Raw genomic sequence first — 15,227 nt, forward strand, 5'->3', positions numbered from 1 at the left:
CCGAAGCACCCGTGTGCCCTCTTCGTGTGATGGAGCATCCTCGTCGTGTCAGGTCCTCTCACGACACTCAGGTGTTTTATACTGCTTGCAGTACTGGGGGTAACCCCAGACTGCGGGCTGAAAGACCCCGCGGAGCATCACCCCGGGCCGGGACTCTGCGGGGCTCAGCGTGTCGGGCTCTCCCCCCGCTATCGGGGTGCTGCCGGCGGTGCGCGGTGCTCCCCGTGTGGGGCAGCGGCTCTGGGGCTGTGCTGCAGCCCAGGGTTGGGGGCACCGTCCCAGGGCCGCCGCGAGGGGGAGGCAGCGGGCAACGCCGGGGGTCTGCGGGGCCGCGGCTCCTTCAGCCTCAGCTGTGGGATGATGAGAAGCGGGGGGGCTCCATCCCATCCCATTCCCATTTTTTCCCCTATGAGCCCTACCTCGATAGGAGCGGGGGGACACGGGTGGGGTGCGCAGGGGGCTGGGAAGCCCCCTGGTGTTGGCCCGGCGCGGGGTAGGAGGGGAGGGGGGGGGGAGGGGGGAGCGGCTCAGCGCTGAGCTTGCGGGCTCTTCGTTTCAATTAGCAGCTTAATGGCTGCATCGAGACCCATTAAACATGTAGCAGTGCCTCCGAGGAGAGAACTTCAGCAGAAGCGGAAAATTCATCACACTGAGTTTCCCAATTAGGAGAAAAGTTTTTTGTTTTTTTCATTCCCCCCCCCCCCCCCCCCCCCCCCAATTGGCTCAAATATAAGCATAAAGAGGTTATTTCTGCCGGCAGTTTACCTGCAGGCACATGGTAGGGTGCAAGCAGGCAGTGCCCAAAGCAGGACAACCCCTCAATGCAGACAGCACAACTCATCACACCTCAGCCAACCCAGGAGAGCAGACGTGGCACCAGGGGGTGGCATCCAGCCCTGCCCTGTGCTCAGCTGGCTGTGATGGGTGCCCAGTCTCCCCATCAGCCCTCACTGGTCATACTGGGAGCTGGAGCTGGTGGTGCTCCTGGAGAGCAGATCGCAGGGAGTTCTCTGGGTTATTTATTTTGCTTGGTTTTTCTTTCTTTCATTCTTTTCTGAAGGTGGCTGGGGCTGTATGTAGGGCAGGGTTGGGTTTTTTTAGGTTCAGGCAGCACGTGGGCACCTTCAAGATCGATAGCATAAATCAGCACAGGGCACTGGGTTGTGTGAGATGCGTTCCATCCTCCCCTAATAGCTGTCTCAGCCCAGAAACTTCCAATGCTCCAGCTCTGGTAGCACCTAAGGGCTAATGAGCTGAAACTGCAGAATACCAATGAGACCTCAGCAATATGGATTACCCTCCCCACCCCCAGCCAGGCAGCTGAGCGGCCCTGAAATCATCCCAGTTGGCCCCTGGGGTGCCCAGTGCAGCCCATCGAGGAGGAATGGCCTCAAAGTGAAGTGCATGGGGGCTGGGAAGTTCAGTGCTGCCCATGGGAGCTGCCGTGGATGCATCACTTGGTACTGCTCTGTATGCAGAATGTGGGTGCTTTGTTTTGGGGTGAGCAGAGCTCTGGTTTAACCACGGACATCCGGGTGGTCTCCCTGATAATTGGCCATTATATAAATACGAGTTCACAAGTTTTGCACTATTTTCACCCCTGTCTTGGGTGAAGTACCTCCAACCCTCCTCTCTCCATCTGGTTTGCAAGCCCAGCCCACGCACGGGCAGCGGGCCCAAATCCTGTACATTTCTGCAGCTGCTTTCTGCTGCGTGCCCTGGGACTTACAGTGGGGTCAACAGCAAATCCCCCATGTTGGGGTGCTGGGAAACCAGGGTGGCTTGCTGCACAGGACCCCAAAGAAAGGATAAGGAGAAGTCGGGTGGAAGCTCCCACCCTGCCCAGCAGGTGCTGCCCTCCTCTTGGCTCCACATTCCTGCTGCTTTTGCAGAGGTGGGGGAAACGTGGGGGCTGGAGGAGGAGAGCAGTGCAAAGCCTGAAAATATCGAGGATTGAAGCAAGCAGATCAGGAGGGTGCTGGGGTCCCCACGGAGGTCACCTCCCACGGAAGACCCTCCAGCTTTGCCCAGGGCCGCCCAGCCCCACGCAGTGCTCCTGGCCCCTTGCACGCTGCCTTACCCTTTCTGCGCGCCCCACGCGGCGCTGGCACCGGCTGCTGCCTTCCAGGCACGTGGGCAGAGTGCTGCCGAGGAGCCCAGGTGGCTTTTGTGCTTGATTTGCATCTCCGAGCTTCTCTGGGGTGGAGGAGGTGGGAACCTTGATGAAACCAAAGCAGTTACCTCGATAGCAGCTTGGCTTTGCTCAGTATAACTCCTGGCTCAGGGATGATGAGATCACTTCTAGAGTGACGTATTCCTTTCTTCTTATGCAAAATGAGATTTTGTATGTGATTGCTTGAGATGAAAGCTGCAGCCTGAGTTTGAGGTGTGCAATGCTCAGGGGAGTGATGCAACAGGTTTGGAATTCCCTGGGTTGCACTGACCCTCACCAAAGCCCCTGTGCAGCATTTCTGCTTGCAACAGGTCTTGCATGGTCTTGGAGTTGAGGAATGAGCTGAATCTGTGCAATGGCAAATGTGCCAGAGAAAAGGAAAATTGCTTTAAAACAGCAGCACCAGAATCTTCTCCTTGGCTTTATTTGGATCCTGAAACCCACCAGCTTTCTGCGTGCACACCAGAGGTCTGAGTTGCAAGCAGGGGGTGATGGCCTGCTGAGGGCTCCTGTGGGACTGACGTGGCACTTTTCTCCCCTAAACCTCATTTACTGGTGACAGAGAACTCCCAGCCCTGGGCACATGGTTGCATCTCACACATCCAAGAATGCAACCCCAGTTCTGTGTATCAGGATGGTGTCCAAACCTCTCTCCTCTGGCTGTGGCTTCTGATGAAGGTTGGCTCTCGTCTTTTGGAAACACATTTTGTGGAGTCTTTGTGCTGCAGGAGTTTTGTCCAGCTGTGTTTCTGACACAGGTGCCTGAGCTTTGTGGCAGGGTTTGGGTTCAGCTGTGCTCCTCTCACACCTTCCTATCAAAGAAGCAGAGCAAAAGCTCAGGTTAATGGCACGTTGTTGCTCTCTGAGTGTGTGCTCAGAGCAGAGCTTCTGCTGAGAAGTGCTGCAAACCCTGCTGTGAGCAGAAACACACATTTCCAAACAAAACACAGCAAAGACAACTCACCAGGCAGCACTTCCTCCTTGCAGCATTTACAGCCCCGCTTCCAACCAACCCCGTGTGGCTTTGATATGGCGTTTCACACCCAGCATTATTGATCATTTCTGCTTTTCTGGGGGCTCTTATGGAACCAGCATTAACCCCTACTGCAATGGGTGCCCCCATCCTGGGCACAGCACCCACCCTGGCCCCACTGCTGCTCTGGAATGCAGCATGGAAGCAAAGCTTTCCACTAGCTCCAGCACCCACTGCATCATGTACCATAGGAACCCTCACCAGCCCCAGTTGCACTTTGCCATACATCAGAGCCAAATCAATAGGAATTTGGCTTTTGATGTATTTTTAACCAGGTGGGAGCTCACACTCTCTCTGCCTTTGGGTCTCACTGGGGGTCTGCAGCAGCTCAATCTGAGGCGTGCACAGAGGCTGCCCCATCCCCTCAACACTGAGTGTCCCAATGGGGTCAGAGCTCACCCTCCACATCATCCTGCCTCGCCCTGAACTTCTTTAATTCAAGCTTTCAGAATTATTTTCCCCCTTATTCCCCCAAATCTTTTCCTTAATTAAAATCCTAATCTGGGCCAGTGAGAAGCAGCTGTTGCCTCTTTGCTGCGTGCTCGCGTCCATGTGTTGCTGCTAACCCAAATGCTGATGGTATGGGAACAGCATAGGGAGAAACACTGCTGTCACCTGTCCTCTTGGCACCCAGGTAGGTCCCCCAAAAGAGGGACGTGGGACCCCATGGACACCCTGCTGAAGCAGTGCTGGCTGAGGATTGCTCTCGTTATTACCTTTATCAGATGATGTGTCTTTTTTAATGAAACTCCTGGGGGGGAAAAAAAAAGTGCTGACAACTGATGTGTTATTTCACCTCTGATTTACCAGTGCATGCATTTTTCATTCATGGAAGCGTCTGATATGCAGATTTATTCAGAGCAAAACAGGTACAGCACTTGATGGATCGGTTCTTGCAGTGTGCTTGTGGGAAAGGGACCCAGCTGGGCATGGCACTGCTCCCTATGCAAGCCCCAGGTGTTGTCCCTAAAGTGGGCTAAAAGTCTGACCACCCTTTTTCCCAAATGCCTGCTGCCCAGCCCCATGGCACCCCACTGTGGCCGTGCTGGGTTGGCTGCTCCCCTCTGTCCCATGGGTGCTGGCTCCTCTGTCCCCATCACTGTCCCCTGCACCTCGAGGCTCGGTGCTCCCTGCAGGGTTGTGGGTTTGGCCCAGATATGCTGGAGTCCCTCTCCGTCCTGGAGCAGCACACTGTGGTTCTCTTTGTGTTGGAGGAGCCCAGCTCTCAGGTGCAGGCAGTTTCAGCTCCATGCACCGATGAAACTGAATCCAAGAAAAATATTTGAGGTCTTTTTCCATCTCATTAGGAATGGAAGAAGGGAAACTTCTCTCTTCTGGGTACTATACAACCAGCATAAATTATTTAGGGCAAAGCATCTCTTCAACAAATATTTTTTTTAATGTGTGGAGATGAAATCTGATTTTTTTTTAATGTAATAACAAAAGCAATATCTCTCTCATAAGTCCTCATATTTCACATGGTAAAGAAGTCCCAGCTTTAATTTCTGTATTGATCAGCAAATAGGTCCTTGTATAGATTTAGTTCACCTAACCTTGTTTAATTTTGGATTCACTGATTCAATGCAAAGATCTAGATGAAAAGCAAGTGGGCTGTTTCCAGTGCTGGTGATGCTATTTTTAAATAAATCTAGTGCATGCTAAAATAAATATGCAAAGCATTTTGTAAGTCCGTAGATGGGCGGGGAAGAGGAGACTGGATGCACTAAAATATTTAACAAACTTCTCAACATGCATGTGTTATCTGGTAAATACTGCTGCTATTCCCCATGACGCAACGCTTGCCCACTGAGCATTGGCAGCCAAAGGATGACATCGGTGCTGCATTGAAATGCAAAGCTCATTAAACACGTCTGGGATTTTTTGTTTGCTTCATTCTTTTGTTTTGTTTTGTTTTTCACATTCATTACAAGAGCAGAAGATGAAATACCCATCTACAATTCCCTTTCATCTCCAGGCATGTGTTTTTTTTTTCACCGTTGCTCAGATGACAAAGTTTCTCCTTCAGATTTTTATTTGATTTCAGAAGATGAGAAAGAATTAAAAGCATCTCAGGGCAGGCTGGGCTCACATTACCTCACCTGGGATCCTCTACAAGGTGAGGTGCAATGCCTGGCCACGTCCATCTCCATCACCCATGAGTGACCGCACCATGGAGCCCACCCTGCCGTCCTCCTCCAAACCCTCACCTTTCAATCCAGTCAAAACTAATTGAGTTGTGGTTTTGATCACATCTGATGGTGCCAGAGATCTTGTCAATAATCACATTTCCATGGATGACAAGAGGCAGGTGGGAGTGAGCTTGGCCTCGTGTCCTTGCATTTGGTTCCTGTGAGACACTGGAGAAGCTACACCATGGAATCACAGAACCATTCGGATTGGAGAAGACCTCAGAGATCCTCAAGTCCAACCCCAACACATTCCTACCCTGACAGCAAATCACATCTCTCAGTGCCTCGTCTCCACTGCTCAGGAGCACCTCTGGGGACGGTGACTCCACCACCTCCTTGGGCAGCAGTGCCAGTGCCCAAACGCTTTCTGAGAAGAAATTTTGGGGATCCCTGGAGCCTGGTAGGGCTGGTGGGCTAGAGGTGGGTTTTGTGTATGTAGGAACAGAGGCTGGACCAGAAGGAGTTGTGAGATGAGGATGTGCAGGTGGGCAGGTTTCCAGGCAGCAGTCTCTGCAGTGGTCTCAGCATCATTCAGGTTGAATATTAGGGAAGTCACCATCTTGGAGGTGTTCTGGAAATGGAGAGATGTGGCACTGAGGAACACAATCAGTGGACATGGTGGGGTGGGTTGGGGTTGAGCTTGGTGATCTGAGAGGGCTTTTCTGATCTTAATGATTCTATGGTTGAAGGATTCTATGATCAGGTGATATTCAACCCACAAAAATTAGAGTGATTCTTCTTCCCTTTGATGAAACCAACACTCAGATCTCTTGTTTACACCAACTCATCAATGATTGATGCAAGGGGTTAGGAAGGAATGTTCAGCACAACCAACTCTACCCAAAGTCTCAGAAAAGAATTTTAGCTCAGCCCCCATAAGTCCCCAACACCTGAGCAGTCAAGCTGTCCCAGGGACAACTGCTTATGTTACCCTTGGAAGCAGTTTGCTAATCATCCTGCTGGAGGGATACCTGAAAGCCTGGCAGCTTTTTGCATTTCCCAGGCTCTCAAGCAAGGAGCACTCAGCTGTTCTTTCTGCAAATAATTGGGACTCTGAGAAACAAGGGAATGGGAGAAGGAAACAGCATTATTGCAGTTCTTGGGGCTACTGGGGCACTCACCCCCTCTTGTTACCTGCAGTGCTGAGGAGAGGTGCCTGTCTGAAGGGCTGGGCAAAAAGGAGAGGAAAAGAAAGGAAGGAAAGTTCTCCCTTAAATTCATCTGATTTCTTTTTTTTTTTTTTTTTTCTCTTAATCTCATTTTGTATTTAAGGCTCTGGACTGAGGCTCAGTGTTGCTATTTTCACAGGCTTTCAGCTGCTTGCCTTTTATTGCTGATTGTTTCCTTTTCCCTTTCATACCTTTTCACAGCTTACTCCTTGAGAAGTGTCAAAATATTCAAATCGTTGGAAACACAACCAAGAAGCCCTGAGCCCTGCTTCCGTGCGGCTGCAGTTGGGGGATTCCAGGTTTCAGCAGATTTCTACCACGGCGGAGGCAATCAGAGCTGGTCTTTGCTTTCCAGTTTCTGACACTAATTGAGGGTGCCACCTCCTCTCTGTGGGCATGCGACTGTGCTTTAATATAACTAATCTCCTGCAATGCACTTGCTCGTGTTAATTACAGCAATACCTGTCAACAGCAATTCTACCACTGTGATTTTTTTTTTTTTTTTTTTTCTTAGCATTTTCTTCCCAGGTGACTTTTAGCACCCAGTTGCTCTGCCACCACCATCTCCTGTGACCTGGAGCTGCCCAGCCGAGCTGGCACAAAATGCATTGTGTCCATTGGCCTAGTGTTGTACTCTGGGTGTCTTGCAATCCAGAGAGGGCTCTAATGCTTCCTGCTGGCCCTAACTCTGCAAAGCCGTGGTCTTTCCTTGGCTACGAAGGTGACGATGGCACCCATGGCTACTTCAGACTGGAGCGGTTGGCATTGGCTTGGCCACATGCAGGTGAGCAGTGGCTTCCCACTGCTATTAGGATTTGGGTGGAAACAGCTAAAAAATACAGGAAGAGACCCATTGCACTGAGCTGCCAGAGGAGGGAGGGATTTGCTTGTGAGATCGGAGAGGAAACAAGAGGAGAGAGCCCCTGCAGGGACACTGCCAATGAAGATATTGCAGAAGCCAGCAGTAAGCCAAGAGATCTGAGTGTGGTGGCCAGAAAGACGGGAGGATGGTGCCAAGGCTCCATGCAGCCCAGAGGTGGGGCTGAAGGAAACCTGGGGACTCTGGAAGTGAAACAGTAAGGCTGAGAAACTGGAGGGTGAGGTAAACACTGGAGATAGAAGGCTTCAAGTGCCATTTGTGCTGGAGGTGTCACAGGAAGGCGTGCAGAAATCCAGCCTGAAACGACACCTCCTTCTGCTCAAGCCTTTCCCTTGGAGCTGGCACACAGAGTCCTAAGAGCTTCCTGGCGAGAGGCAGCGGGGCACTGCTGCCAGTCCACTGGTGTGGTTCAGATCACTAATGAGCTAATTAGTTGCCATGGAAATGTGATGTGGGAGAACTTTGGGGAGGAAAAATTATAGGTAATTTTTATTTGTTTGGGCCTAGTTCCTATAGCAACAGGAGAACTTGTCACTGACTACCAGTTGGTTTCCATGGAGTTGGCTGCTAGTTCTGGGTTATTAATGCCTCTGAGCATGAGGCAGTGCGACTCACCTAGCAGGGCTTGTGGGTCATCCTCCAATGATGGATGGGAGCCTTGCACTGGGCAGCCTCTTGGCCATGCCTTTGCCATGAAGTCAGCCTGCTTGCAGAGCCTGGGTAGGAGTGTACATCACAGCAGGTACAGTGCTGGAAGGATCCAGTAGATTCTCCCTTCTCTTGGCTTCAAGAGGTACTGAAATGAATAATCCATCACTTCATAGCTTGTTTCAATTGCAGCACCACCTGATTTTTAATTGGATTTTCTCTGGGTTCCGTTTCCAGATGCTTGGCAGCGATCTGCCTTTCTCTGCTAAATTAAAAAGTCTTTTAGCACCTGGCAGTTTTGCTGCAAAAGGACTTACTGTAATTAAGTCCCTTCTCATCTCCCACCGCTGGCTGTCCTGGATGAATCTGTCTGTTGTCCTGCAGCCACACCATGTTGCAGTGTTTGCTTCTGTTCACTGCTGGATGAGAGGGACATAAGACCTCTCCAAACCGTGCAGACAGAGCGTTGGAGCCAGACCAAATGCTGAAGACTGTGGACTGAGGATAGAGATTGGTTTGATTCTGGGTTATAATATCCCTCCCACCAGCCAACTCTTTGCCTTTCTGCAGGTGGGAATTACCTGGTGGCAGCCAGAATCTCCAGTTTGCTCCCCGCTTCTCAACCCGAACTCCACTCTGAGTCCATCAGCCACTTCTCACCAACCAATGCCCAAATAACCACTGGAGGTGTTGGTGTAGCTGAACTAGCTGCCGCTCACCAAGAGGGATTTCACTCCGGCTTTGAAGGCAAATGAGGTGATCAGCATGTGGACAGACCTCTAATGACATTTGGCTGAGGGTACCGTGTGGTCGGGAGGGAGGCATGAAGTGAACCAGATTGCAAAGGCCAGCTCCTCCTAAGCAACCTTTTTCCCCTCCGATTTCTTGGCAAGCCGTGCTGCTGGCCTCACCATGCTCACGCTGTGCTCCCAGCTGCTCCTTCAGCATTGGATGGAGCAAACCCCAAATGCTTCAGTGTGGAGGTGGCTGGAGGATGTGGTGGGAAGGAAGGTGCTGGGCCTCTGAGATGGGGTCTGGCTGGCAAAGGTAAAGAAGCCAAGCTTCAAGAAGGAAAGATCCATGCAAGAACACAACAAGCTGTTGGGTGGGGTTGGAGAGGCACATCCAACATACCAGGAACCCAGCTGTAAGTCGGGGGAAAGATCCAGCTTGGGAATCGAGGAGGGGGAGCCAGGAAATGAGAGCCCAGGACATGATCTGCTGGCAATGCATCCCATGGCTGAGGTCTTCCTGCCTCTTTCCATGTTTTGGCTGCAAATAACAGTGATGTTCTCAGTGGTCACCTCCAACCCAGCTGAAGCCTGTGGTTCATGGCCTTCCTGTCCATGCTACGGGGTCCTGAGGGGACTTTCATCCCAATCCCATAGATTTTAGGATTCACCAGATAGCATCGCATGTGTGCAAATGAGAGGATTCTGCTCCAGGGCTGCACAATCTGGCCAGTGTCCCACAAAGACAGGCAGCAGATGGTGCTCCATCCCTGGCTCACCTGGTCCTCCTCCTTTCCTTCCTCCACTCACGGCTGGCAAGAAATGCTTCCTGGCTTGGTCTGAACTGCAGCTCTCCCAAGCATGGTTTTACTTCTCCCAGGCTGTCAGAACTCCTTGCAAAATCAGCACTTCCCCACATAATATCCCATGTGTATGCTGGAAGGTACAGCTAATGGGGGCTGCCACCCCATGCTGTGCTGACCCACCCACATTAGACCCCATCTATTCCCCCAGCCCTTTAGGTTGGATGAAGGCCCACCAAAAGCACCATTGCTGTGCTGTGGAAGGAGTGGATGTGCTTGGGGTCACTGCTGGGGCTCAGGGCTCTAAAGATGCCAGCAGATAGAGGAGGACTCTGGGATCAACCCTGTTATCTTTTGAGTGCTCTTCTTGCCCAACACTCTTTCTTTGAGCTGAACATGTGTGTGTTGATGGCTGGTACTGTAGGAATAAGATCCCAAAGAACAATCACTTGGACTGTCCAGATCTCCTACTTTGGGAGGAAATTATGACAAAACATCATTACAATAATGAGGTTCCTGTCAGAGACCCTAAACATCCTCCTGTAGACATCCTACAGACCCCTCGAGGATGTGATGGCACTCGTCATGTCCATCATCTCCTCCACCCCATGGGCATGCTGTGAGGGACATGGCAGGGCCACCCAGAGGTGTGACATAAAGGTGCTCCTGGCCACCAGAAGTGTGACGGAGCCCCGTGGCCAGAAGTGGCCGCACCACCCAGCTCGTGGTGCAGGTGGTGGCAGGAGGAAGCAGGCTCTGGTTTCATGACACACGTGTGGATGCTTTCCATCTGAGTAACCTTCTGCTGCCAGAGAAAGGAGCCTTCTGCTGCAGGCTCTTGGTTCAGGCAGGCTGTGGGGTATGGGTGCCAGTATCCCAAAGCACAGCGGCTCCATCTAGCACCCAGCTGTGAGAGCTGGCCTTGGGCACAGAGGAGCTCTGTGGTGGGACAGGCCTGGGTGGCTGCACCTTGTCACCCAGCAGATCTGCCATCACCGGGACAGGCAGGTTTGGGTTGTTTTCTCCAGAGTAGGAGAGCCTCCCTCCACTCCCTGCCCACTGACTGCCTTGCCTTGCTCGGAACATGTCTGTCCAGCTGTGCAGGAGAAGGTGGTGCCATGGAGCCACTAACCAGCAGTTGGGCAAGCTTGAATGCAGGTTCTCCCACTTCGCCAAGCCTTTCTCTGCTCTTCATCCATCCCTGGGAGAACACTGAGCTGATAACCCTGCTCCTCGGCCTCAGCTGAGGAGCAGGAAGACTGGTGGTGGTCGGAGAGCAGTGAGGTGAGGTCTCCTCCAGCAGTGCTTTGGGGGTGGGAGCAAAAGGAGAGCTCTGGGGTCTGTCTTAGAGGGTGGAGAAAGGAGGATCTGGGTGAGCATGTGTCAGCGTGGGTGAGTTTGAGTGCGATGGGTGAGTGCATGGCAGCTGTGCTCCGTGCTTGATTAGCCTCAGTGGTGGAGGAAGCCTCTTCATCTGCTAGGAGGGGTGTATGGGCATCCCGAGGAGTGACCCCCAGCAGTCCATGTCCTGCTACAGGGACTGGAATGCATTACAACATTACGGGGGTCAACTGATCTGCTGCGGGACATGGGAGGGCTGGGAGGAGTTTTATCAAGGTGTTTTCCTTCAGGGTTGGGCCTCCAACAGGGAAGGAATAATGGCCTGGGGGTTATCTCAGTGTCTGTAGGGACATAGGGTGGTTTCTTGGCTCAGTCTCTGCGTGGGGATTTTATTTCTTGGCTGAGCAACAAGGCACCTGCTTCGGGGCAAGCATTTCTATGGAGGATTTCCCTTGCTCTGCTCTTTCCCCAGCTCACATGCAGCCCTGCTGTGCCCTTCTCCATACAACCCACGTATAGGGTTATTTCTGATGAGACCACCTGGACTTACAGTGGTCAACAGAGATTTTTGCTCTGTGTACGGGCAAGTCACCTTGCAGCTCCTCAAACCTGCAGGGCAGGTTGTCCCGGGGCCGGTGGATCTCTGTGGATCCCAACAACTGCGTCAATGCCAATGAGATGCTTGCATTGCTGGGGAGCTCAGATTGAGGTGTGCTGCTATGGGGATCTGACTCTGGGAAGGATCCATGGGGCTGTGTCCCATCTCCAGGACGCTCTTCTCAGCGTCCTTTCTGTCTCCTGTTTAAACTTTCATGACCAAATCAGCTTCTGCAGCAGAGCAAACATCCTCCTGTAAATAATCCGCGCAGATGGGGCTTTATTTGAACAAGCTGAGGTGTGCTGTGCAGCAGGGTGCTGGAGTGGGGGCACCTTGCTTGTCCCACAGCCGGGGGACACCTGGCACCTCACAGCCCATGCTCAGGGCTGAGAGGTCCATGGGCTTTGGCTCTGATGTGGCAAAATGGGTCTGGTGATGGTGTGACTCCAATGGAGCTGGGGAAGAAGGGAGGCTCCCGATCCTCTCCAGGTGCTTCTCACCTTCACGACCAGTTTCTAAATGGAAAATGGTAATACATGGCAGAGGTCTCACCTGGAAAATGTCAAAGCAAATGGGCACTTGTGCTTCCCAAGAAACATGAGCCTTTTAGAAGCACGGAAATGCTCCAACACCCTTGAATATTTTTGCCCTCTTTCTGATGATTTGTTTACTGTGTGCTGCATTGGCAAAGAGTTCCCCCTTCCCCAGAACCTCATTTTTTGGCTGCATCGCTGTTAGCTGACATTTCCCAGCTCTCTGACCTCACTGCATCCTGAGCCCATTCCCACCCTCCGGCCCAGCAGGGCCCTCCAGGACAGCATCTCCCCCCACCACGTGTGCTCCATGGGTGATGGATGTCACGGGCAGCTCCGTGTTTATAAATCACCGCAGAGCAGTGCTGCACTTATCAGCCATAAACCTCAGATCCTTTTCCATCCACCTGGCAGCCAGCCCTGAGCCTGAGCTGCCCTCAGCCCCTGGCCTGGGTTCTGCTGCGCTGCCGGCAGTCGAGGCCGGTGTTATTTTTAATAGAGCATTTCTAGACTACAGCAAGTGGCAGGAGAGTGATTTGTGATGTGTCAGGTTTCCTGCCCTTTCTCATATAGCCCCTGCTTACAGAAATATGCTCCCGCTGGGATTGCTCCGGTTACATCTTTGTTGGCCAGTGCAAATTCCTCTTCATTATTTGTACTGGGGATGTGCCTGGAGGGCTCAGGAAGGCTTCTGCCTCATGGTACCACTATGGGAGGGCTGCTTCCACCCCAGGAGAAGACAGGAGGTATTTTGAGCATACAGGAAGGCGTGAAGCCCTTTTTGGTGGTGCTAGGTGTGGGGCTGTGGGCACCAGAACCTCCACAGCACCCGGTGTGCTGTGGGACCAGGACTGATCTGCAGCACTGGGACCCAATGGCACCAAATCTCTGGAGTCCTTTGCAGCCATCACCAAATCAAGCTTTTAATGGGCAATCAAGGATGTCTTCGCTTCCCAGACAGGGAACCAGGAGGTTGTGGTGGAGCTGATCAGCCCTGTGGCAGAGCTGAGCCCAGCTGCAGCATGGCTGCAAATCCTCCTCTTAATCTCTGCTTTATTGAAGAGCACCGGGGGATTGTTAGTGGCTGTGTTTAGATTACTCATTCATTTCCCTCTCCTTAGTCCCTCTCCACCTCGGTGGAGTGGATTTCCTTTATTAGCTCTATTCTTCTGCTGCTGGAAGTCCCTTTCCTCTGCAGGCCAACCTCTTAAACACTAAGTAAAGCATAGTTTGCTCACGCAACTGCATTTCCTAGTGGCCAAGGTGCCAGCTCATCCCACTGAATGGGAGCACTTCTAGCACTGTAAGGGTTACAGACCTCATTGATAGCTGAGTATTTCAGGGACCTTCATTAGGAAATTAGTCCTGGCTGGGCTGGGCGTGCAGATCACTGGCTGTAGCCTCAGGTTGGCTGGAGGGTGGAGGCTGGAGCTGGATGGAGCCCAGTGCTTTCAGCAGAGGGAGAAAATTGCCTGGCAGATGAACCAGTGAGAAGCAAAGCGCTTCTTGCTTGGGCAGGAAATGACCATCTCTCTCTGATCTCCCATAAAGGTACGGGGCAGGCATCCCCTTGGGCAGGGCTATGTAGACTGCAATGCCCATCATTGCCCAAGGAGCTCATAGAGACACTGGGGAACACAACGTGAGGCCATTGCCAAACGCAAGAGAATGGCACTGTGGTGCTTGCAGTGAAGCAGCATCCATCCTCCCTCACTGGCTGGCACCAAGTGTGGCCACGCAGCAGCATTTTGGGTGGCTGAGGCAATTTTGCAATGGCAGGGCTTGAATTTGGGTCTGATCCTGGTCTGGCAAAGCTCTGCTAATGCAGCTCGTCTGGATGAGAGCCAGCTGAGCTGGGAGTGGAATTTCACCTTTATCCAGAGAGATGCTCAGAGCCTTGGATATGTGCACACAGCAGCTCTCTTCTGCTCAGAAACTGCTTTGGTTCTCCATGCCAATGGCTTGGGAATTGCTTGCCCAGCAGAAGCTGCAGGGTGGTGGTGGCCCATGGGCCAGAAGCTCAATCTGAGTGTCCAAGCTGCATAGTTTACGTCAGCCCCTTCTTTCTCCCTGCAGACAAAGGGGGTTAGCAGAAATGTTTGTGGGATGGAAGGGGTCTGGAGAGACTTTTCTCCAGGTTCGTGATGATGAATGACCCAGAAATGTCCCAAAACACCGTGATCAATCTAGGTGTCCCACAGCCTGTGGGGTGTGACACTGCAGTGGTGGGTGGCAGTGGCACAGGGGGAGCCTCTCTGATCCCTGTAGGAAGTCAGGACCCCAAAACAGCTTTCACTCCTGCTTAAGCGGAAGGAGAAAATAATAAAAGCACCGCGTTCCATCAAATATAATTAACAGAGCAAAAAGCAAAAAGAAGATTTTTCAAAGTTTGGGTCCTCAGAAGGGATGTTTTATTCATGGCCCAGCAGGGAAGTGCTCACAGTACCATTAATTATGGGAGCTGCTGGGTGCTGTGCCTGCTCCTGCCAGCTCAGCTCACCTTTGTCATCCTGACATGGGGAATGAGGCCGGGTGTGCAGGGTGAGGGCTGTGCACCCCCCAAGGTTCAGAGCTCCCCCAGAAGCATTGCAGATCTGAGTGTTTGCTGTGCTGGGAAATGGCCCCAGCAACTTTCCAGAGAGGTAATAAAATAGCTGGGATTAAGCAAATAAGAGCAGGTGCAGAAACAGCACTGGGGGGGAGACAGATGCAGGAGTGGTCCCGAAGGGAGAAAGCTGCAGCAGGGCTGGGCTGAACGGGGCCAAGGAGAGGGAACGGTCTGGACACCACATTTATAATATCATGGGAAAACAAACAAGAACTTATCCCAGACTCTTTTTTGTAAGAGGAAAATGCTGAAACAAGGCTGGGAAGAAGTGGGACGAGCACCTGGGTGAGAAGCAGAGGTGACCGATAGCATCGTTAGCTCTGCAGCAGGGGCACGGATATGCTCCCAGGCACCACACAGAGCAAAATAGCTTTTGTGTGTCTGCAGTGCCTGAAAAGGCAGCTGACAAAGAGGGAGATGCTTTGAAAGGGCAGGAGCATCCTCCATGGAGCGAATGCTGGATTAATGAGAGAAATGCCTGCTGGCTGCCCGGCAAGGAGGGCCGGTCCCCAGCAGCATCA

At 52.2% G+C, this 15,227-nt stretch overlaps 1 long non-coding RNA gene across 1 annotated transcript; it reads left to right on the forward strand.

Moving 5' to 3' along the window:
- The first annotated feature begins 3,735 nt into the window (after nucleotides 1-3,735).
- On the forward strand, nucleotides 3,736-6,966 carry LOC125700816 (uncharacterized). The gene is made up of 3 exons (XR_007380067.1): nucleotides 3,736-3,840; nucleotides 4,017-4,075; nucleotides 6,766-6,966. It is a non-coding gene; the product is annotated as an uncharacterized LOC125700816 (long non-coding RNA).
- The last annotated feature ends 8,261 nt before the right edge of the window (nucleotides 6,967-15,227 follow it).

This window comes from Lagopus muta, chromosome 15 (assembly GCF_023343835.1).
Source record: "Lagopus muta isolate bLagMut1 chromosome 15, bLagMut1 primary, whole genome shotgun sequence".
NCBI lineage: Eukaryota > Metazoa > Chordata > Aves > Galliformes > Phasianidae > Lagopus > Lagopus muta.